Here is a 26,229-nt window from a genome sequence, read left to right on the forward strand (position 1 = left end):
TTAATAATAGATATGTAAAATATTAGTACGTAACACCTATTTGTATTGTGGACGTTTCGACTCACTCAATAACATGTGTGCATAAATGACATCACAAGGGGCCTTCATTAGGATTTAGACAACATGAATACAGCCTGTAGGATACTATGAGGCCCATTACAATGCGGCTCCGTAATCAGCCCCTCGGTTTACTTTCTGACCATAGTATTACAATGCTGGCTGTCGGCTGGTCATACCGGCTGGCTTCCGGAACTGGCTCGTAATCCCAAAGAGCGGGCCTTTCTGCCCTTGGGATTACGATGATGGATCTCCTTGGTTTCAGCTATATAGTGAACCTCTTTGGGTGCTAAATATATAGCACCCTGCTAACTGAATCTGACCATGCGAGATTTTCTAGCTGGAAAGTTAAGAGTGGTTTACATAACTCCCTTTCTCACACTCCTGACTACAGTAAACACTCAATTACTAATACTCATCCTGTGTGGCACAGGTTCCTTTTATGACCTTTCCTGAACTTGAATACGCTTGATCCTTGGTCTATCTCTTCATCGCGTAGAGGTGAGCAGTGTAATTTATTAATTTGCCAATTTCCAATGTCACCATGACACATCTATTTACTCAAATCATGACGTAGTCTGTATTATATTTTAGAGTAAATTCTCCAGGTGGAGCATCAAGCAACTAGATGTTCCTTATTTAACCAGGTGAGATTTTACTGGCTGCCCACTTGCAAATATTGAGCTAATCTTTCATATCACTACTAAAACTTAGGGGCCTAATATGATGTCAGTCAGAGTATCCTCCGACAAACACCGTGGTGGAAACAGGACCAACCGAACTCTGGTCTGGGGTCTGGACCGCCTAATTACAATGCAACCGCACATGGCACGGTCACGTTCCCCCATTTCTCTATGGGAGCTTGTGTTATGGCTGTAAATAGCCCATAACACGGGCTCCCATAGAGACATGGGATATTGTGTTAATTTCTGCACTCTGTGGCAGGCACCTTAAGGGTGCAGGGATTGACAGGGGCCACCATAGGTACCCCCTTGGCCCCCAACCAGAGGCCACAGGGGAAAGGAGGCCCTGCTAGGGGACCCTAAACCCACTTTTGACAGCCTTTCCATGTCGAAAACCTCAGCATGACAAGCCTGCCAGAAACTGTGCATCGTCATCCAAATATCATAAAACACTGTCCATATGGATTACGCGCATGTTACGGCAGAATGACCAGCTGGTTTCAATTACACGGCATTGAAAGCGACGACTGCAGTTGTAAAGCCTCAGACTAAGGTTGGAGGCTTTACGAACGACATTGTGATAGGCTCCTTAGTATCCTTTGTCACACAGGCTATATTCCTGTTGTCTAAGTCCTGAGGCTGTGATTTCATTTATGGATACACTTTATGCCGTGGAATGCAATACCTTACATATCTATTGTCAAGAAATAATGATATGTTAGTGTGGAAGTCGAAAATAATTGCTATTAGAGTGAGCTGAAGCCATCTTGGTTGTGGCATCCATTTTGTTAGCCATGTGGTCCTTCCGTCATCACTGTTGCTTGCCTTTGTATTCTGCTTGAGTCATCAGCTTCAGTTAACTCCTTCTATTCTAAGCTCAAGCAATGTATGAGCTCAGAAAGGCCTGTAGCTGCTAGAATGCACCTGTTTGAAAATGCAACTGTCCATCATGTCTTACCGATGTAAGCAGTCCTGTTTCCCCTCCCACTTTGCACCGGTGGGACCCTAAAAAGGCTCATTTCCACATTAGAACCAACTCAAGAGTTTTAAATGGACACCCTATTGAGTGACAACTGTATTTTGTCAATAGTTTGTTATGTTTAATCATTAGGTCGAGCATTCAAGACCTCTTGTACATACTTTAGTATATACTTATATGTGTATGTACTTTGTGGGCTCTGGAGATCATCCCTAGGACTTGTCTGCTTCCGCTTAGGGACTTTTTTTCTGTTCAACTGCCTCTATTTAACTGTCTAGATAGAAAACGGCCAGTAGAGGTCAGTAAAATACCAGAGTTGCTTTCTGCTGAGGGAGTTTCTTTTTTTAATTTTTCTGGCAACTGCCTCTATTTAACTTTCTTGATGGAAAACGACCAGCAGAGTTCAGTAAAATACCAGAATCACTTAAGCATTCTCTTTATTCCAGTTCATAGAAAATGTCTTCCACGAGCACCCGTAGACAATAATATTTTTTTCAAATCTTGTATTTTCAGTGACATGACCACAGAATGCCCTGATTTTATATTAAAAACAGAGCTTTTGACTATACCATTTCCCGCTGAAAGGCAATGTTTATCTCCATGTGTTCCCAATCCTGGCATGTCACGCAGTTTGTTCCTTACCTTCCCTCCATGTTAAATAACAGTAGATGCTTCAGCACCCAGGCTAATGTGCTGCATAGCTAAATAGATATGAGGTCTCAAAGGCGAGACCGATTGCATTGCAAATGCTTGTTTTTTATGTGACCACCTTTGTATAAAGCACAGATATATATGTATTATTATTAGTTAGGTTGCATAGCAGTCCTGTGTCTGTGAAGTATAACACTATGCTCTTCTGCGCTATATGAATAGTAATAATATACAGAGAGAATATATTTCAATATTTTTGGTGTTCGTGGTATTTATTAATTAGATATACTAGTGGTACAGAATCATTCATGTGACCCATGATTTAATTATATGTCCTAGGTAATCAGGAGGACCAGAATAAACTAGCTTAAAAGTAATTGTATTTTTCCGTTCAGAACCGATTGTTGTTATATAACATTACTCGCCCAGTTTCTGAAGGAAACTGGATAACCCCATTCGAATTAATGATGTAATATAAGTCAGTCACCCCTAAGAAAGGCCTCCTGAACCCAGCAGCTAAGATGACATAATACATGTGTAGTCATCTAAGGGCAAGCTTTTATGCCACTATAGTGCCCTTTACAATTAAAGTACACTATAGGTGGTCCACAGTATAACATGCGCTTACTCCGGGCAAACCAGGGTCGCTAGCTCCATTATTGTACCACGTAAATATGTTGGGTTTGGTATTTAACAACAAGCCTCCTCACCCCTGACACAAATCTCGGGCCAAGGGTGATGGGGCATGCACCCAGGTGGCAAATTTAAAGGTTGCCATCTGGTTGCCACAGCTTTCCTGTGCTCTACCTGGCAGCCCATGCTTGCTGCTGCTAAGACAGGATTATGACCTCCTGCCAGGCAGTGTGAACACTTCCAGGAGTCAGGAACAAAGGTCTGGGCAGGAAGAAGGTCAGGCCTCCTTCCTACCAGGAAGGCTAGTGAAGTGGCACATCAAGGAGGTGAGCTTCAAAGGCTACACTGCCTCTGATATGCATTCAGGCTCTCTCCCAGAGGAGTAAACAGCCCTCTCCCTGCCCCAGAAATGTTTGCACCCGGGCTGGCAGGAGAATTAGGTAGTTAGGAGGCGTACACTCCCAGAATCCTAGCAACATCTCTTGAGTGGACTAACTGGTCTGTATAGCAGAGGAAGACTAATGGCACTTCTACAAGTGGTAAAATAGAGGGTTTGGGGCAGAAAACGTGACCTACACCCCCGGTTGTGGTCACTTCAGTGATGTATTAGTGGCTGGGGCTAGTAGCCCATTGGACACATGTACCCAGACCCCTAAGATCCCTAAAACTATGATTTAAGGGCCACGCCTGACACCAGAACCTGAATTCTGATCCAACCTACATCAAAGAGGACAAAGAAGAGACCTGAGATGAAAACAGGACCTGTAGAAACAAAAAGAGGGAAACTCTGCACCTGGGGCAGCACTCCTGGAACTGCTCTATCAAGGCTTGTCTTATGCTAAAGGTCAGTTTCCCCAGACATAGAGACCCCTGTGAGAGCCAAAAGCAACCTCAGACTCCACGGGGCTAACTCCAAACTATAGGTAAACCAGTGCTCCAGATCCAAAAAATCATTGGCCATGAAGTTTCAGGCAGCTACCATGTTCCCCTGGGCCTGGGACATTGAAGAAGCCTTATGCTGTGCTTACCGCTGTCAAGGTTTGTTGGTCGCTAGTCCAGCAACCGACCCCTGCACTCGCCGCCACACCTAGTGAAAACTCTATTGAACTTTTTTGCAACTTCAGCATCAGCCCGTTATTGTGTTCTTTCATCTTGTTCCCCATGTAAGCAGGCAAAGCAGATCTTCCATGGCTCCTGTTTAGCCCCAGGAACACCTAGGACAGATCTGCACCTGGGCTCCACAGGCCAGGTAAAATTGATCTGGCGATCACGGCTTAGTCCTGGGACCCACATTACCTTTACCCTCCTTATGTTCCACGCCGATTGACCTGCAAGTGACCGATTGTCACTATGGTTTTTACCATTGACCACCACGAAAAAATGTCACTGTATTATTTTGCCCTGATTTTATATTGCTTCTAAAATTCATAACTCTGGGTATATGTGTCTGATCACATTCATTTTGGTGTCTAAATTAAGATAGATATATGCACTATTTTTATAAATTGGTGCCAGATTTATTTCAAGTTATGTTAATTACTTATTGGCCATGTTGGTACTCTGAAATGCTTAATACATGTTCCTCTAGTAAAGCCTGACTACTCTTTGCCATACCACCAGGACTTAGCTAAGGAAATATTATTGTGAATTCAAAGACCATCTTTGGGGGATGTGATAGTATTACGCGGTGAAGCCTAACTAGCATCACCTTATAATCCTTCAACTTCAAACAAATACCTGTAAAAGGCCTCACAGGAATGACACAGGACAGTATCATTGACTCTGTAGAGTCCGCAGGAGTGGCGTGGTACCAATGGGATACCCACAAAATAAGTCAGAAAATAGGAAAGCAGACATCTGACTGGAATATACAGATTGTGACTAAACATCTCAAAGCGATTTCTTGAACACCATAAGTACGTTTATGTTTTGCAGAAGGTGATTTCTGCCCAGAAAATCCATCAGCATGATGTGATGTCTTCTGGACAAACTCCACAACAGTAGCCACCAAGCACTACATCCACTACTTCCGCTGTAGGAACATCACCATAGGATGATGTCATTGTCCTGCCATCAACATCTAGAGCAGCATAACCATCTAGGCCCAAAAATGAATTTGAAGCATAGAAGTTCTCTTCCAATGCAGCTAGATAGATGAAAATAATGTCTAATAAGTTATGTGAGTCTTGTGCCAACTATTGCTCTATAGGGGCAAGCCAGGCCAGTGCTCCAGACACATGCGCATGGTGTGGATGTACCTGTGGGTCATGCACCCCAACCACTCTAGAATGAGCTGTAATGGAGAGAATAAAAGTAGCAGAAGGAGATAAGCCTCCACTACTGGAAATTCTGCATCTTCTGCAAAAGTAGGATCATGACAATATGCAGCTATGTTCTAAATAGTGCAAATACAAGTAGTAATGTCTTGGGAGACAAATAAACATATTTTTGTGACAGAAATCAAGGACCATGTAAATAAGAACACAAACTCATGCGCAAAATAGATAGCAAACAAAATATAAAAATGGTTTGAAAAATGTTAAAAGAAGTACTAAGCATAAAACAGTTTTTAAAAAGTTATTTTCTAAAAACCTCAAAAAATATAATATTGTCCAAAAGCAAAGCACTGCAGACAAGCTTCTCTGCACACAGCTAATGGTTAAGTGCAGAAGTGATTGGTTTGGATGATTGTAGAAGGCTGGAGTGAGGTTTGGCTTGAGGCCAGTCCATATACTGAACCCTTATTGCGTATGGTGTTTCACAGTGTGCAGTGGGGTTGCCCATTGGAAAACTGCATTCAGAATATGATCAAAAGCCCCCAGATGTGTACTAAAAAAACACAAAGGTTAAAGTGGTGTTATAGTTAGGTATATTAATAAGATCATGACTTACATAAAAATACCAGAGATATTCACTGAAAAAGGAAAGTAACGTTATAGTTACCAAATAAGACTAGAACTAATGTTAAAAAGACCAAAAACACTGAAATTCATCAGCTGTAGTTTAGCCAACTGCCATCAATGATGTCATTTGAGATGTCGAGGAAAAGTAGGTCGCACACCGCTCGTCACACCAGCAAGTTGCCCCAAAGGACTGTGGGAAATGAAGTGGCGACGGCGGGTACGCCTATGCCACAAAATGTAAATAGAACAGTATGTGTATGCGTTAGCCATCCCTGGACACGTGTTTCGAGGTAGTTGCCTCTCGTCAGCAGGGAGCAGGTCAGTGTAAAGGGGTGCCGCGTGGACTGCCAAATGTAATTAAAAGCAGGTCAAGTACCTCTCCTGGCGCGCAGGTGCAGACTCAAGGCTCGTCAGCCCGTTAGCTTAAGGAAGCTGCGCGCTACGAGAGGTACTAGACCTGATACGATTTTAGCAGCTTACACAGCAACCCCACACATTTTCCTACTCCCTGCTGATGAGAGGCTACTACCTCGAAACACGTGTCCAGGGATGGCACATGCCACGCATACTTGCATTCACACTCGAGCATAGGTGTATCCGCCGACGCTGACCTTCAGGGACCATTTTCATTGGGGGAACACGCCTGGTAGGTGGTGTAGCAGTGTGCGACCAATCTGGTTTAACTTTATATTCAGGCTCCATTGAGCCGGTGGAGTCGACGGACTCATGGTTACGCACCTGCGCGCTACGAGAGGTACTAGACCTGATACGATTTTAGCAGCTTACACAGCAACCCCACACATTTTCCTACTCCCTGCTGACGAGAGGCAACTACCTCGAAACACGTGTCCAGGGATGGCACACGCCACGCATACTTGCATTCACACTCGAGCATAGGTGTATCCGCCGACGCTGACCTTCAGGGACCAGTTTCATTGGGGGAACACGCCTGGTAGGTGTAGCAGTGTGCGACCAATCTGGTTTAACTTTATATTCAGGCTCCCTTGAGCCGGTGGAGTCGACGGACTCATGGTTACGCACCTGCGCGCTACGAGAGGTACTAGACCTGATACGATTTTAGCAGCTTACACAGCAACCCCACACATTTTCCTACTCCCTGCTGACGAGAGGCAACTACCTCGAAACACGTGTCCAGGGATGGCACACGCCACGCATACTTGCTAAAAAGACCAAAAACACTGAAATTCATCAGCTGTAGTTTAGCCAACTGCCATCAATGATGTCATTTGAGATGTCGAGGAAAAGTAGGTCGCACACCGCTCATCACACCATCAAGTTGCCCCAAAGGACTGTGGGAAATGAAGTGGCGACGGCGGGTACGCCTATGCCACAAAATGTAAATAGAACAGTATGTGTATGCGTTAGCCATCCCTGGACACGTGTTTCGAGGTAGTTGCCTCTCGTCAGCAGGGAGCAGGTCAGTGTAAAGGGGTGCCGCGTGGACTGCCAAATGTAATTAAAAGCAGGTCAAGTACCTCTCCTGGCGCGCAGGTGCAGACTCAAGGCTCGTCAGCCCGTTAGCTTAAGGAAGCTGCGCGCTACGAGAGGTACTAGACATGAAACGATTTTAGCAGCTTACACAGCAACCCCACACATTTTCCTACTCCCTGCTGACGAGAGGCAACTACCTCGAAACACGTGTCCAGGGATGGCACACGCCACGCATACTTGCATTCACACTCGAGCATAGGTGTATCCGCCGACGCTGACCTTCAGGGACCAGTTTCATTGGGGGAACACGCCTGGTAGGTGTAGCAGTGTGCGACCAATCTGGTTTAACTTTATATTCAGGCTCCCTTGAGCCGGTGGAGTCGACGGATTCATGGTTACGCACCTGCGCGCTACGAGAGGTACTAGACCTGATACGATTTTAGCAGCTTACACAGCAACCCCACACATTTTCCTACTCCCTGCTGACGAGAGGCAACTACCTCGAAACACGTGTCCAGGGATGGCACACGCCACGCATACTTGCATTCACACTCGAGCATAGGTGTATCCGCCGACGCTGACCTTCAGGGACCATTTTCATTGGGGGAACACGCCTGGTAGGTGTAGCAGTGTGCGACCAATCTGGTTTAACTTTATATTCAGGCTCCCTTGAGCCGGTGGAGTCGACGGACTCATGGTTACGCACCTGCGCGCTACGAGAGGTACTAGACCTGATACGATTTTATCAGCTTACACAGCAACCCCACACATTTTCCTACTCCCTGCTGACGAGAGGCAACTACCTCGAAACACGTGTCCAGGGATGGCACACGCCACGCATACTTGCATTCACACTCGAGCATAGGTGTATCCGCCGACGCTGACCTTCAGGGACCATTTTCATTGGGGGAACACGCCTGGTAGGTGTAGCAGTGTGCGACCAATCTGGTTTATCATTTGAGATGTCATCTATGATGTAGTTTAACATGTTTTCAGTAATGTAATATGTGAGGTCAAAAGAAGTGCATGATGGGGGCACAAGTTATAGTTAGTTGACAAATCCAGCCAATTTCAGTGTTTTGGGGGGTTTTATGGTTACAAAACAAAAGGAAACCTGAAAATCACTGACATTTACCAGTTACAGTTCAGTAAACTATCTATAACCTGTGCTGTGTCATGCACTGCTAATGACCACACCTATTGCATCAATCATTACATTTTAAATGACATAATTCATGACATCACTGATGAGTTCTCATATGACAACAATGATCACATCATCCAGCACCTACTGTTGACATTCGTTTTGACAGTATGATCCTAAAGTATTAACTGATCTCTATTGGGAAAGAGTTTTATTGTGCAACATAATAGTATGTCTCTACTTCTGCAGTAATGTGTACCAGGCCTATAGGTGTATGTTGCATTGTCTGTGTTTATATACTTCGATATGGGTTTGATTTTTGCTTGTATTTTTTGCTTCCATATCTACATAAATGTATGTTACACTGTATTGGGGTATCTAATGCTGTATGTGTGTTGTTGTATGTGGTACTTTAACTGCCTCTATATATTTTTTTGTGTTTAGCAGTAGTAGCTGTTATGAGAACAGCGAAATGTTTATATTAGATAGCAGTGTTTCTAAATCAGGGAATGTGTGTGGTAGTATGATACTGGGTGTTTTAATAGGTATTGAGTGCATTTCTGTGGTGTTTACTTTCTTTGTGATGGTAAATGGGTGCTACCAAAGTAGTAAGTGTCTTTTAGAATGTTTTTGCCTTCAGTGGTCTTTAAGACTTATGTTCTGTTACACTATTATTGCAAATGTAATAAAGCAAAAATAATTATTGGTAAAGATGTATTTGATTAATGTCTAAGGGAGAGTTATATTTTATAGTATTGCATACTGTATTAATGCATGGTGTATTCATAGGAAAATAACGTGGATGAAAGGTTCTGTAATTTTTATCATTTTAGCTGTGTAAATAGTGTAGGTCACAGTAAATAATGTTCTTCTCTATTGGTATCATTCGATGATGTCATCAGTGTTGTCACCAACGATGTCCTTTGGGATGTCATCAGTGATGCTGTCAATGATGTCACCTAACATGTCATGAGTGATGTAATATGTGAAGTCCTAAGCAGTGCATAGGGGCAGTGGTTGGCTAAAGAGCCTGACCTATGGAGAGGCCATGTATCCTATCTGTGCTGGGGATTTCTAGACGATTTTGTTCTCAAACTGGCCAAACTCTACTACACACTGCGTTCTGCCTTGCCAGGCAATGGTAGGTTAGAGGGCTTGGCCTGTTCCAGGCCCTACGCCCCACCTTCAATGGGTGCCTGACCCATCAATGTAAAACATTGTGCTTGCCAAAGTTTGTGCTATTGATATCAGATAGCATATAATGGTATGATATAATGTTTTAATTTACTTTGCACTTATTTGGTGGCAAACGGGTGCCTGAACTTTTAAGAAAATAATCAGAAGACACAAAAGCAGTGGCTTAAGCAAATTTGGATTTATCAAGTGTGACTAACTATGCCATTCCTATTCAGCAACAATAATCCAGCCCATTCCAATTAGAACAGAAAATATGCCACAAGACTTGAGTATACATACCATATCCTTTATTTATATCTTCAAATATTGGAATAAATGCTCTTTCTCCAAACTCGTAAGCATGATTAACAAGGGCATCTTTCACAGTCTCATATCCAGTGAGTACCACCATTTTCTTCATTCCCATATGTATACTGTAAATTGAGCCATATTTCTTGGATAGCTAAAAGAAAAACCATGACAGTTTTAAGTAAACAAACATATTATCCTTGAAGCAATGAAGAGTCAATCCAGGATTCCGATTAGTAATTGGTAATCAGGTGCTGGTAACATAAAATGTATGCAAAGTATGTTGATACGCTATGGTTATGTTTCCGCTGTACAAATGTTTTCAAGAAATAAAAATATACATCTTTGAATTAAGTCCATAAACCAGTTGTGCAAATGCTTTACAAAATGATTTAAATGGCAAGCACCAGAGAGAGCATTGCACAAAACCTGCAGTGGTCTCCAAGAAATAATGATGGCTATGTATTCAGGTGGCCATACAATTTGAGCTAGCATATATAAAAATCAACTGTTTGCAAATAAAGTGAATTTGGGTTTTATTGGTAAATAGACATAATATCGAAAAAAAAATATCGAGTGGACAGAATATCGAGTTTTAAATATAGAATGGACAGAATATCGAATTGCCAAAATATAGTGGTGAAGAATATCGAAAAACAGGTAAGAAATATCGATTGCAATAATATAGAAGTAAGTAATATCGACAGTCATAATATAGTTGTTAAAAATATCGATTTTTTATAGTGTTTTAAGTCTTAGTATATGTGTTAAAAGTATGTATTAATATTGTAATGTATGTTAGAATATTTTTAAAGTAATGAATTTTATGTTATTTTATTTTTGTGTAATTTAATTCCGTAGCGGGTTGTGGGATTATAGGGGAGTAGGGTGGGAAGTAATTTAATTATAGTACATTAAATAATAATTTATAGGAATTATTAATTATTTTTAATTTAATTTTGCGTTTTACTTCTGTAGCTGTGGGTTTATAGGGGAATAGGGTGGGAAGTAATTTAATTGTTATTAGTTAATTATTAATTGGTATTGAAAAGTAATTGGTTGTTGATTAATTATTAATTGGTAAATAATTTGTATTAATTGGTAATTAATTTGTATTAATTGTTTAATTGATAATTATGTTAATTGTATTCATTTAATATTTGTAGCGGGTAGTGTGTTTATAGGGGAATATGGTGGGAAGTAATATAATTGTAAAATATTAATTATTTAAATAATTTGTGTATATTGTTAATCAATATATTATTAATTAATGATTAATTGGTATTATTAGCATTTATTAATGTTTGTTATTGAAAAACAATTGGTTGTTAATTAATTATTAATAGGTAATTAATTAAACAAAAATGTCTTGGTATTTATAAATAATCAATTATTAAATCTTGTGTGATTGGTAATTAATTGTAATACTTGTTTTGGTATTAATAATTAATTAATTTAAAAAAAATATTAATTTATTATTTTCCCTACTTTTGCACTTACTTGAGTGGGAATAGTAATTTTTACCCCTACGCTATCCAATGCTTTCCCTATTATTGCACTCTCTGGAGTGGGAATAGTAATTTTTACCCTACCGCTATCCAACGCTTTCCCTACTGTTGCACTCTCTGGAGTGGGAATAGTAATTTTTACCCTACCGCTATCCAACGCTTTCCCTACTGTTGCACTCTCTGGAGTGGGAATAGTAATTTTTATCCCTACGCTATCCAATGCTTTCCCTACTGTTGCACTCTCTGGAGTGGGAATAGTAATTTTTACCCCTACGCTATCCAATGCTTTCCCTACTGTTGCACTCACTGGAGTGGGAATAGTACATTTTACCCTCCCGCTATCCAACGCTTTCCCTACTGTTGCACTCTCTGGAGTGGGAATAGTAATTTTTATCCCTACGCTATCCAACGCTTTCCCTACTGTTGCACTCTTTGGAGTGGGAATAGTAATTTTTACCCCTACGCCATTTGACGTTTTCTCTACTGTTGTAATCACTGGACTGGGAATAGTAAATTTTGAACTCCCGCTATCCAACGCTTTCCCTACTGTTGCACTCTCTGGAGTGGGAATAGTAATTTTTATCCCTACGCTATCCAACGCTTTCCCTACTGTTGCACTCTCTGGAGTGGGATTAGTAATTTTTACCCTTCTGCTATCCAACGCTTTCCCTACTGTTGCACTTTCTGGAGTGGGAATAGTAATTTTTACCCCTATGCTATCCAATGCTTTCCCTACTGTTGCACTCACTGGAGTGGGAATAGTAATTTTTACCCCTACGCTATCCAACGCTTTCCCTACTGTTGCACTCACTGGAGTGGGAATAGTAAATTTTACTCTCCCGCTATCCAACACTTTCCCTACTGTTGCACTCTCTGGAGTAGGAATAGTTATTTTTACCCCTACGCTATCCAATACTTTCCCTATTATTGCACTCTCTGGAGTGGGAATAGTAAATTTTTCCCTCCCGCTATCCAACGCTTTCCGTACTGTTGCATTCTCTGGAGTGGTAATAGTAATTTTTACCCTCCCGCTATCCAACACTTTCCCCACTGTTGCATTCTCTGGAGTGGGAATAGTCATTTTTACCCTACCGCTATCCAACGCTTTCCCTACTGCTGCCCTCACTGGAGTGGGAATAGTAAATTTGACACTTCCGCTATCCAACGCTTTCCCTACTGTTGCACTCTCTGGAGTGGGAATAGTAATTTTTACCCCTACGCTATCCAACGCTTTCCCTACTGTTGCACTCACTGGAGTGGGAATAGTAAATTTTACCCTCCCGCTATCCAACGCTTTCCCTACTGTTGCACTCTCTGGAGTGGGAATAGTAATTTTTACCCCTACGCTATCCAATGATTTCACTATCATTGCACTCTCTGGAGTGGGAATAGTAATTTTTACTCTCCCGCTATCCAACGCTTTCCCTACTGTTGCATTCTCTGGAGTGGGAATAGTAATTTTTACCCTCCCGCTATCCAACGCTTTCCCTACTATTGCACTTACTGGAGTGGTAATAGTAAATTTTACCCGCCCGCTATCCTACGCAGAAAATATTGAATATTTGTAATAAATATAACGTTAATATATATGTATTAATTCTTTTTTTTACTTACATTAATTATTTATTAATTTTAATGTTATTTAAGTATTTTTAAGTATGTGTCAGTTAATTATATGTATTATTTCATTCATTTTACATTACTTTTAAAACATTTAAAAAATTCGATATTTTGACTAACTATATTATTTACAACGATATTTTGGATTCTATATTTTTGTACTTTCCTGTTTGGAGATAGGGAGTCGATATTTTGGTATTCTATATTTTGGCATCAATATTTTTGTAAGTCTATATTTTTGTAGTCGATATTATGTCAGTGATCCGGTTTTATTATCTGTATAGCATCCAGGCCATATAGCATTGAAGTCTCCGCTAATGTGTGCACTGTAGGTTTAATTGCTGAGTTGAAAATGCTGTAATGTGTAAATGGTGTTCACTATGTAGGAAAAAGGAGATTCTGAAATCTTCGAAAGGGTTGGACGTCTCTAAAAATAAATAAATAAATAAACTAAAATGTTAGACATGCTCCTGAAACAATCAACAAATCATCCTCAAATTATCATGAACTAATCTTTTTAATTAGAAAACTGTTTGCTAATCAAGTAATGTGACAGTCATTTTCAAACAATCCTAAAATCACCACTAGCAATGCATCTTGTGAAGTAATCAGGTACTCAGTTTCAAGTCATACCTTGTAAAGTCATCTGATAATCATTTTCAAATCATCCTGAAATCGTCAGGGTTAATCACATCTTGTGAAGTCATCAGATACTCATTTTAAAGTCATCTTCAAATCATCAGGCTCAGATTTCTAAACTCTGCTGATGACTTTAAGAGCTTGATGATGTCTGATGATGTGAAAATGACTTTTAGAGTAGTTGGATGACCATCCAATGTCTTTGGGATGACCTCTAAAGTAATCCTGTTTGACCTGGGACAGGCGATGCATAGTCATGCCGCTTCCAAGGTTCGGGAGCTGTGCATCGCACTTCATGAAAAGGAGCCGACTGCTCCACGGCGCTTGAGATGTAGAGGGAGAGAGAGGCATGCCAGCAGCCGATGAGATTGGATGATCCTGGCCTCAGGCTCGCCCACTGCCCCAGGGCTTCAGAGACTCTGAGGAAGTGTCAGCGGTGCGGCACCGTCCTCAACTCTCCATGTCCTCAGCTCTCAGCATTGCAGATGGGCATCGCCCCCATGTGCCCTCATGCCAAGGTGCTCCCAGCCAGCCTTGGGAACCTTAGAACTGGGTTATCAAGGCGGCTAGCACAATATCAGGGATTGCCCAGCCCAGAGCCTCACATACATGTGTCCATCTTGGTGGCAGTTGTTGCCACGCCCCCGGGTCTCTGGCTTCTAAATACCTGTGTGCTTGAAGACTGCTCAGAATATCTGTACGGAAGCCCTATATTCAAATCTCTTCAGGTTATAGGTGCCTAATTAAAATTGTCTAACCTGCAGTTGTTCTCCCTTGAATGGATTTTAAAAGTGATAATGAAAGTCAAGCTTTTTACAAAGACACGCAAAACAAAATCCATGCGATTTTTCAATAAAAATACCAACATTTAAAATTTCTAGTCATTCTCCCAATTGTGTGCAGGGAGCAAGTCTTTGAAGCTGAACAAAAAAAGGACATCCCCCAGTTCTAGGTTTTATTATTACCAAATATATATATTTTTTTATGTTTAATATTTCTCACCGGAGTTACTGCTCTGAAATTATTGGAGCCTGCAGAATTTTCACAATCATTAACTAGAATCAAGCATTATATGGTAAAGGTTAGGCCTAGTTAATGATCAGTTCAAAGTTTAATTTGAGCCGGCGGTTGCAGGTGGGGTCTACCGTGACTTATTTTTGGGCACCAGCATAATTTTTTCGTCATCACACTTCAACAAAGAACAGGAGAGAGAAAAACATAAAATGGGGACAGAAGGCGGAAGAGAATGACGTAACAAGAGTTACAAATTAAAAGAGAAGGGACAAAAAGAACCTGCAGGAGTGAGACAGAGTTTCGGGGAGTGACAGGTGATGGATTAAAGAGGGATCAAGACTACACAGCCATGGTATTTGGGTGCTTAATTTGTAAAATATGAAATGCCAGGGCTCTGGCCAGGAGGCCACTGCAGCTTGCACTCCCCATCGCCGCCATAAAACTATTAACCATCTCTCCCGCATGTAAATGCGACAGTACAGATTATTCCAGGTTCCCAAAGCTAAAGGAATGGCTGGGGAGGCAGGTCTGAGCAATGTTTTAAAGTACATTGTTTTCCTGAACAAATGTTATACTGTAATACTGTTATACTGCTCATCTCTAAATTACATGAGCAGTGCCACCTTGTGGCAGACTGCCCTAAGAATGATGTTGACAATAAGGTGCCGGTGCCGAGCACCGGAAACCAGTTAAGTGCCGGTGCTCAGCACCGTAAAGCACCGGCTCAAATTAAGCACTGTAATTGGCACCAAGACCTTTATGCAGTGCCGCCAGCAGCTTCTGAGCAAAAGTTTCGGCCCTGGAAAAACTTTGTACACCATAGACTGTATATGTGTTAACGAATCAGAGCCTCTGATGCGATGGTGTGGTGGAAAAGGAAGATGTTTCCTATAACTCTTCGCATGCCAAAAAAGAAAGGTCAAAAATACATTACAGTGGACAAGGCAATCTTTATGCGCGCCCCTGCATGATATGGTTAAAACCCTAGGGGAAGGGGATAATTAATTCATTCATAATTTGCTTTATCATTCAAAGTTGGCCCTAGAAAACTATAATAAAATAACATTCTCAGTTTTGGAATGGCAACTTTACTAGGAAAGCATGCATCATCACGGACCCCTCTGCCCCACTGACAGATTATTTTCATTACTCCTATTTATTCCTAATCCATACTACTACAAAATCGAGGCTTAGGCTCATTCTTGTAAAGATCTCCAACGATTTGCCACAATACAATGAAATTACCGCTTCACTGTTTTTAATGGCTGAACGGAAATATTTGGAAACCTGTCAGCACCACTGACCATGAGGAAAAACAACTAGTAGGGCACTGCCCTTTAGGATGCTTTACAAACTCTCTGTACTCAACCCTTTGCTGCACTCAGCAAAAATAAATGGCAAGCCAAAATAGATTTTCGTTTCCCAGCAGTATACCCAGAAATTGTTAATTTAAGCCAAGAGAAGGGACTACCTTGTATCTTCTACCCATCCACACATAAAACATGCGAGCATTGCCTCTGTGTCAACTGCTAAGGGAGACAGGAGCTATGCAATGCTCCCAGGGGGAGGGTCAACACCAGCAAAAAAAGAGGAAGGCCAGAGTTCCTACTGCCACTGCTGAAGAGGATAGTAGGCAATTAGCAATTTAAGACCAACAAGCTCAAAACATCCTCATCTACCTGGCTCTACTCCTCATCTCGCTTCTTAGCATTAGTAATACCAAACACACCATAGCTTTGCAAACTGGTTACACCTATGTAGACATGTATACCACAGCAGTCCGACTACCCCTTCATGCCATCACACACCACAGCCACTGATCCTGCACACACAGTGCAACTCAAACACATCATCCCTCATCTCCAGGCAGGTACAGCACAACTCAAGCATCTCATCACATTTCCTAGGCAGGCACACCACAGCCTTTAACTCCTCCCACAGTTTCAGGCTAGCGTCCAACAATGTCCATGCTTATGTAACTCTGAAATAACACAGTCACTCCGTCATAATGTATGGAACAAATGTATCTTGAGGACATTTTTCAATGACCCTACAGGTCCGCTGAGAGGTAGAAAAATTTCTTAAGATACCCCTCACCAACAAGGGTACCCCTTAGAGGCATGCTGTGTCATTGGGTTCTTCCCATTGGGCTGCGGAACGGGGCATGCTGCAACAAAGGAATATGTGAACACTGATACTATTACGACAAATCCTGATGGAAGAATAATCCTGATGAAAAATAGGAGTGTTTTTTTTTTTTAAATAGAGTGATTGAAAAATACCTGGATAGTAGGTAAAAACTGTTTATTTGCACCCCTACCTGGTACCGTTAAAAAATGGGGAAAAGAGGACACCCAAAGGGAAAATGGTCCAGGGTTTCACTGGTCAACAAGTTTCAAGCCCTACCACAAGGTTTTTCTTCAGTACAAAGATATCTACTCCCTGATTCCACTCCTGTAAATCATGCTGTTCATTACATGCTTAATCAGACAAAAATAATAAAGGTGATAATCTAAAAAACATACAGCACCTAATCGGTGTTAATACTTGAGAATATATTGCAAGTCTAATTCAGGTGTCATGAGTCCAAAAAGGGCGAAAGAAGGACACTTGTAGTCACACTTTCGTCAAAGCTGTTCCCTTGCTCAGGGAATTCTTCCACCTGTGGCTCATGCAACACCTGCTAGGCACAAAATAGTCAAATCTGGACTTTACATTTCTTAAGTTAGGCTCCTCACCAGTTTCCCCAACCACTCACATCTATAACTACATTCAGGCACACCAGAACTCACCAAATATTTCAAATACCATAGCACAGTCATTTCCCCACAGCACAATTGTTACACAAAGCTTCACTAACATATCACTATACAAATTAATGTCACATTCACACAGCTAAATCACGGATACACATCAGTAATGCAAATGCGTATAACACACAACAAAATAATTACACAACAGAGCAACACACAGCAATACAAAGCAAAAATAAAACTAAACATTTCAGCAAAGAATGACAACACATAAAACAGTAACCGCACAGTGTTAGACCTGAAATCTGTGCACTTTTGCACTGCTAAACGGTACTAAAGTCCTTGTGCACCCTCAATATAAACATGGTAAAATGAGCCTACATCTTATAGCCCCACTATTAAGAACCTATAATGACAGTCTGAAGCCCAGGCAAATGGAAATACATCTGGCAAACTTCTCATTTCCTGGGAGGTCAAGATCTCTGCAAGGCTGGTCACCCAATTGTATTGGCATCAGATGAGGATGACCTCAAATGCATTCTATAGGTCAAGTCCTACCTGCAAGGCCAGTGGAAAGTCAGAGGTAAAGCTAAAGGATCCCCAGGTTCCTCTCTCTGTCATGAGCACACCCTTTTAGTGAGTGGGTATTGACATTGTGGGGGCTCTGATCCCCAAGACAGCCCTAAGCAACAGGTTTATCCTGGTCTTGGTGGACCATGCCACCCAGTACCAAGAGGCCGTATTACTGAGGACAGTGACAGCGCCTACAGTGGCCAGTGTGGAGGTATTTACCTGGGTGGGTTTCCCCAAGGAGGTGGTGTCTGACTGGGGGACCAGCTTCATGTCAGTGTACATGAAGTCAATATGGAAAGAGTATGGGATAACGTACAAGTTATCCACACACTACCATCCCCAGTAAATGATCTTGTTGACAGGTCCAACAATACCCTTAAAGGCATGATCAGAGCCATTGAGGTGGAAGTGGGACATCCTCTTACAGCACCTGTTGTTAGATTACAGGAAGGTACCTCAGATGGAAGTAGGGTACAGTCACAATGAGCCTCTGTATGATCACCTTGTCAGAGGGCCTCTCAGCCTTGTGAAGAAGGGATGGTAGCAGCATCTGAAGAGCCCCCTCCATGATGTATTCAGCTACTTGTTGGCTTGTACAACTCAGGTGAAGGACTTTTCGAAAAAGGCCACGAGAAGCCAGAGTTTGGCCAGGAAGTCATGAATGTCTGGCATGACCATAAGGCCACTCTGGTCGAGTTTCAACCTGGTTGACAAGTGTGAGTAGTGAAGCCAGTGAAGCCCTGGACCTTGCAGAACCACAACAAAATGTACAGGCTGTCTGACAAAGTGAGAGTCAGTATTAAGGATGAGGTATCGCAAAATGTTGGAGTTAGGGGTGATAGAGCACTATAATAGCCCTTAATCCTGTCCTGTGGTTCTGGTACCCAAGGCCCCCCACTGCGTTCCACACCAGAAATCCAGTTCTATGTGGGCTACAGAGAGTTCACCTCAGTCACCAAGACTGATGCTCACTCCATCCCTGAGATGATGAGCTCATCGACTTGACATGAGGGTACTTAGCCGAGAGGGGGCAGTACGAGGTATGCATTTTTGCGCCCCATATGGCCACTTTCAGTTTAGAGTGATGCCCTTTGGATAATAGAATATCCCCGCCACCTTTAAGAGGTTTGTTAATCAGGTCTTGGTATGGTTGGAGGACTTCAGTGCCACCTAAATAGACCACATGAAAGATCTAGATGTCATAATCAACTGTACCACCTCCAGACATTGCTTCAGCCTCTCAGAGGTCAGGCATGACTATCAAGGCCAGTAAGTGACAGATAGGGCATAATTCTGTTGTATATTTGAATCACCAAATCAGGTGGTTGGAGGCAAGGTTCAGCCCTTCCAAACCAAGATTCAAACCATCCCGGCTTGGGAACCCCCCCCAAGACCCAGATAACTTGTTATTACAGAAGGCTTGTTGAGGACTGTGGCACCATTGCTGCAGCCTTGACAGAGTTGCCTTCTAAGAAGCAGCCCAATAAGGTGAGCTGCGCAGAGAAGTGCCAGAAAGTTTGGGACACCAGTACACTGCTCCAAAGAGTTCATTATACAGAGAGATGTTTCACAGAATGGTATTGGGGCTTGTCTCTCATAGCTAAATGTTGAGGGTTTGTACCGACCTGTAGCCTTCATCAGCAGGAGGCTACTAGGCATGGAACAGAGGAGGAGTGTAATCAAATGGGAAGCCTTTTCAGTGATCTCTGCACTAAAGAAGTTGAGACCATACTTGTTTTGAACTCACCTACAGGTTTAGATGGACCACACACCTCTCAGATGGCAGATGAGGGATTAAAACTAAAAACAGTTGAGGTGCTCCATCTTCCTACAGGGAATGGACTTTACAGTGGAAAATCGCCATGATACTGACCACACCATAGCTCATGGTCTTTCCAGGTTTTTGCGCCTTAGCAATGAGAACTCCCATGATGGTGGTTAGTTCTCCATGCTTTCTGCTGGGGGTGGGGAGGCACATGTGGGACCTGATATCTGAGGTGTGGTATTTCTACTTTCTCCACAAAAGATAATACAATTAGCTCATATATAATTGGCACATTTAATTTACTTGTAACTCCCTAGTAAATGGTGCTACCTGAATCCAGGGCCTGTAAATTAAATGCTACTAGTGTGCAGCAGCACTCATTATTGCACCCACTAAATCAGCCCTGTTTATCAGACTTGCCACTACAGCATGTAATGCAGATTAAAACTGCCATGTTGACCTGACACATTAAACATTTTGACATGTTTAGCCTCTCTTTTTAATCCTTATAATTCACCCCTAAGATAGGTCCTACATTTTCATATGGCATGGTGCATGGTAGTTAATTTGTCGGCTTAGGTTGTACATGTCCTGTCAGTGAAAACTCCTAAAATTGTTTTTCAGTATTGTTAAGCTATCCCTCCTGTTAGAAATGGGATTTCTAGTTGGCTAGGGCTTGCGCCAAATCCAGGCATAAACCACTACTCTAGTCAGGGCAAGGGAGTTACACGCTGAAGATAACCCCTGCTCACCCCTTTGGTAGCTTGGCACGAGCAGTCAGGCTTATCCCAGAGGCAATGTGCAAAGCGTTTGCGCAACACACACACACACAGCAGCAACACACTAGGCACACCACAAAAGAAACTCTACACTAGGTTATATATACAAATGGCCTTTGTATTAGTAATCGCAAAATATACACTGTGCCAACTGGCACTAGACAATATTTACAGGGGATTATATACACATTACAGGGCCAATTGGGCAACTGGCAGAACCAACACCAAGCACACATAGTAAATGTAGAACACAACCAGTAATTACTGGCAAAACACTGTACTCAGCATTATATCCTGCAACATAAATCATATTATGCAATCAGCATCACATTATGCGCCAACCTCACCAGCATAAACACAGTATGCAATAACTTCATAAGCATAAATCACATTAGAGGCATAAATCAAGGTGCATACATCACAGTTATCATAGGCACCACATAAATGACATTAGGGCCTGGCGCCCTACCAACCTAACACTGTCCCCCTGGTCAACTGGCCTCAGCGGGTTCAAATGACCTATGTCCCAAATGTCAGGGCTGGCTGCCACTGCAGCAGAAAAAGTTCGCAATTGCCCTGGCACCACTGGGACTCCTGAGTCCCCACTGGGACTCCTAACAATGAACTGGCCTGAACTATGCAGCTGCTGCTAATTGCGGTGCAAAAACCAAAGGAAATGATGGACGGAGTGTTGAACATTGCAAGCACTCACCCCCAGTCAACTGATCTGGGTTTAATCCATCACCATTCTTTAGCCCACTCTGCCACCCCAGTTCAGACAGGGCCATATGCAAATCAGTCTGACCCTGTGCCTCATGGGAACAGTCCAGTCCGAACTGCCAAACCATGTCTTCCCTGGACCGGAAACAAGCTTCCTAGGACCGGTTTCTGGCATTTCAGCCGTCTTCAGCCAGGCTTGCTTGAATCCAGTGGCAAAGTGAGCAAGGGACTCACGTCTGAGCATACCCTGCCAACTTATGGCGAACAAAGCAAAACCAAAGTAAATGATGGACGGAGTGTTGAACATTGCAAGCACTCACCCCCAGTCAACTGATCTGATTAGCAAGACTCAAAGTTGACGTGAATGAGAAGACAAGGGTGTTCGATAACCCTGCAGATGTTCAGAAATTTTGCAAGCAGCATTCTGGAGTAAATGCTTTGAACGGCGGAGCCTCTCCTGGCAGGGAATTGCAGGGAGCCCAGTCAGGTACAAGTGCGTATCTTTTTACAGCCAGCTGAGGCCCGAGTCGATGGAACTGAGATCTTATCCCAACAACACAGCCGCAGATGCTGAACTTCACCAGAACTGCAGATGATAACCGAAGAAATGGTGGACATTACCGAGTAAGCTCAGTTGGGGACACAGTTGGGCTAGATGTATTAACAGCGCTTATGTGCGGGGGAACCATGTGGCATTGCCACCTCCCCTGTGGTTCCACAATGGTGCTTGAATGGGGTTGTTCACCACATTGGCATAGTAAGAATGAACAGTTAACCCCTTCAGTGCCACGCCCTTTCCCCCTCCTGTGCCGGGCGTTGCACTAGTGGGTGGGGTTCATGACGTGATAGTCTCGTCATGGGCACAGCGCAACCGTGCTCCATGACGAGACTATCTCGTCATGGGCACTGAAGAGGTTAAATCTAGGAGGAAAAAGGATTGAACCTAGCAGGCAGCTACTATATTGGGGTGGGAGAGGGGGACGGGTACAGTAGGAACCAGAATGCCAAAAGTTATTGTTTTGTTCTATGTGTTCACATCTGCACCCACCACAAAAGGTTGGCAGATACATCACTGTTTACTAATACATCAACAATGGCACACTGGGTAGATATCCGCCACTGCATGAACGTCACCCTGTTGACGTGGAACCTACGGGGTCCCATCAACCAGTTAAAGTGTAGGCAGGTGCTCCATTATATACAAGAGCACAAGGCCAACATTATTGACTTACAGGAAATGTACCTGTCACCAGCTAACCCATCCAGATTTGCAACCACCTGGGTACACCATCATTTTTTTCCGAGTTACAGTTTATACTCCCGAGGAGTGGCAATTTTGATAACTAAAACGCTGCCTTTCACACATACCTTTACAGTTACTGACACGGAGGGATGTTTTATTTTGGTAGTGGGAAAGCTGGCGGGGAATGAGGTCCTACTAGTTAATGTTTACTCTCCAAACATAGATGACACAGCCTTTTACAAACGGCTGCAATCACAGATTGACTCAATAGAGGCCAACTACATTTTGCTTGGAGGAGACCCAAATATCCTAATCGATCCTAAGCTTGACATCACCACCATATACCCAGTTAACAAGCCCCGTTCACAAACACTACTAAAAGGAATTTGTCAAACCTGGGTGCTGAAGGACGCTTGGAGGCACCTAAACCCCGAGGCACAGAGTACACACACTACCCACAGCAATGCAATACTAGGACGAAATTGGACTATTGGCTACTGTCCAACTCAGCGATACCATGGGTCAAATCAGCCACACACCTACCCTCTGCCGGATCACTCCCCAGTGCCCCTAATAATACAAGTCCCGGGCGAGGAAGGCTTTGAAAGACAGCGGCGATTCCCCTCCGTGGTGGTGCACGATACAGTCTTCAAGTCGGACCTGCGTACCGCGATAGTAGAATACTTTGTCCACAATACAGGGTCAGTCTCAACACAGGCGGTCTTATGGGAGTCCTTTCAAGGTGTACATCAGAGGGCTGTGCATTTCTACACACACTGGAGTCCTGAGAGACCTGCTGCGCAGCCTTACTAAATTAGAGGGTGATCTTTTGAAGCTAGACAGGGAAAATATGACGGGAGGGGATAGAAATGGCTCGCCATACCTGAACACAGAGCCAGACTGTTGGCTGAATATGCTGAGGCTGCAGAGCGTGAGACCCACAGGGAAATATGCGAAGGCCCGGAGGTACGGCGAGTGGGAGAGCCCGGGGTACACCCTTGCGCGACTACTCTGACCACACCGTAACCAGGGCTACATCACTAAGGGGCATATGTATCAAACTCCCGTTTAGCGAATCCTAATTAGCGATATTTTGCGATTCGCAAATTCAGATTAGCTAAACGGGATGTAAAAAATTAATCGCTAATCATTTGCGATTCCTTAAAACTCGCAAATAATTCTCAGACACCCGCTTTGCGATTTCTTAATAGCGAAATTCGCTAATTAAGAAATCGCAAAAACGGGAATCTGCAAGCCAGGTGCAGCCTGATGACATCACAAACAGGAAACTGGAGTGATTTCCTGCACCTGCTCACCTGAGCCACACCCAGAGGCTGCTTGGGGAGTGTGAGGAGGCATCCCAGGAGAGTGCAACCAGCAATGGATTCCACCAAACAACAGCAGGGCAAGGATGCAGAGAAAAGGAAGAGAAAACATAAGTTTTCTGAAAAGGAGCAGGAGGTCCTCATTGAGGAGATGGTCTGCAGCCATGAGCTCCTCCTCGGCAAGAAGGCACTGCGTGTCCCAGAGGCCAGGAAGAGGAAAATCTGGCTAGAGATACAGAGTAAGGTGAATGCAGTGGGAGTCACCACACGTACCATTGAAGAGCTGCGCAAGCGGTGGTACGACATGTGCCAGAGGTCCAAGGAGAGGGTGGCAGCCAGACTGAAGGACGCCAATCAGACTGGAGGAGGACCATCCACTGCAGAGCAGCCAACCCCCCATGAGGAGCTTGTGGAGTCTACTCTCCTGCCTGAGAGCGTTGGTGGTGTGGCTGACATAGACAGCTCCGACCCTGCATCCAGCAGTCAAGGTAAGATGCATGCAAAATCAATCTGCACTCCTCCCCATCCCTTGCACACTTCCCCAAATGCGCATAGTAAACTCCCAAAATTTCAATCCAGGCCAGGTCTTACAGCACACCCAGCAATGCATCATGGGACTCGTAGTACTGTGTCTGACTGTGTGTCCATGACACTAACGAAATTAAATGCAACATGTGGGTTGGGGATAAGTGAATGATACAGTGTCAGAGGTTAGCCCAAAAAAAGTAGTAACTTTATTGATTGCCACATGCAGACAATAACACAAACTCATGTAGTCCCCTTTACATCCACAGCACATGGCATGGCACAAGAAGACAGCGCAGAGGGAGAGGAGCCTGCAGACCCTGCGGACTCCAGCGATGACACAGAGCAGCAGCCAATCCAGCGCAGGAAGCGCGCACATGTGCCCCCACTGCCTCCATTTGAGGACGAAGTACCTGCCACAGGGGATGACACCGACAGGAGAGAGGGGAGTCAGGGTGTGTCACATATGCCCAGTCATGACACACAAACGCCAAGGATAAGACCACAGGAGACATCCAGATCAAGGCCCAGGAGCAGCACTGAAACTGAAGCAGAAGGGTCCGTGTTCTCAGGCCTGGAACAGAGCATGCTGCAGGAACAGCGCCGGCAAAGCAAAGCACTGCGGTCAATTAATCGGCAGCTATGCCGCATACACAAGGACCAGAAGAACATGGCAGGGGCACTCCATGAGCTCTGTGCCACTTTGAGGCACACCCAAGCTGCCAATGACAGGACTGGCCGACGTGCAAATGCACGCCTACACAATTACACAAAGGCCGTGAACCGCCTCTGCACCACCACCAGCACCCTCACACGCAGAAGTGTAACAATGCAGGTCGACATGGCACATTGCTGCCAGGATATTGCCCGAGGGCTTGCGCAGGTAACCACTGATGTGGAGCAGCTGCAGTCAGCCAATGCTGGTGGCAGCGCACTAATGGCCTCTGCTGAGAGTGAGGACATCTCAAGTCGCAGCAGCCTCACTCCCACCTTGCCAGGGGAAAGACGCCGCAGTGCCAGACAGGGTGTAGGCCAAGGGAACACCATGGGGGGCACTCAGCCTGGACGTCTCCGAAGGAGGTGAACATCTGCGGGGACACTCACTGCAACAAGGGTGCATTAACCTGAAAATGCTGTTTGCACAATTACTTGTGCCTTACCTGCACTGTGTGCACAACATGTGCTGGGGACAGCTACTATTTCTTACATGTGAAGTGTGATTAAACACTTGACACATCATCAAGATTTGTTGTCTCATTTCATCATTACTCACCTAGAAGTAGTTTTGTGTGATCTCTGTCCGTCTCTGGCGTCCAGCAGCTACCCCAACTCCTGCTGCAGGTCTGGCAGGGGGAGCAGGGCGCTCGTCATCCGATGTGTCTGTATCGGTCACATCAATTGTGGTGCCTTTCCTCATTGCCATGTTATGTAGCATTGCACAGCTTGCCACGATTTTACAGCAGGTCTCAAGGCTGTATTGCAGTGTGCCTCCACTTTTATGCAGGCACCTGAAGCGGCTCTTCAGGATTCCAAAGGTTCGCTCAATGACGCAGCGTGTAGGTCTGTGTGCCCTGTTGTAGCTCCTCTCACTAGCATTTGCAGGATCCAGATATGGGGTCAGGATGAAGTCGCGCACTGCATAGGCACTGTCACCTGCATGGACAAACACAATAGGTAAGTCAATGTCCCCCCTCTCAAGTGATGTAGTGGATGTATTGATGTGTGCCATGTATTTACCTAGCAGGTACCCCTCCCCAAACTCTCCAGCACTCAGACGT

The 26,229-nt window shown here is 43.7% G+C and overlaps 1 pseudogene across 1 annotated transcript in view; it reads right to left on the bottom strand.

Annotated features, from left to right (window-relative positions):
• Positions 1–26,229, bottom strand: part of LOC146816626 (cytochrome P450 2K1-like) — a 268,300-nt pseudogene that overhangs the window by 218,309 nt on the left and 23,762 nt on the right. The window contains exon 2 of the transcript XR_014962925.1: positions 9,979–10,141. The product of XR_014962925.1 is annotated as a cytochrome P450 2K1-like (transcript). The remainder of the gene's footprint in view (positions 1–9,978; positions 10,142–26,229) is intronic.

The sequence above is a fragment of the Triturus cristatus genome, chromosome 6 (assembly GCF_964204655.1).
Source record: "Triturus cristatus chromosome 6, aTriCri1.1, whole genome shotgun sequence".
NCBI lineage: Eukaryota > Metazoa > Chordata > Amphibia > Caudata > Salamandridae > Triturus > Triturus cristatus.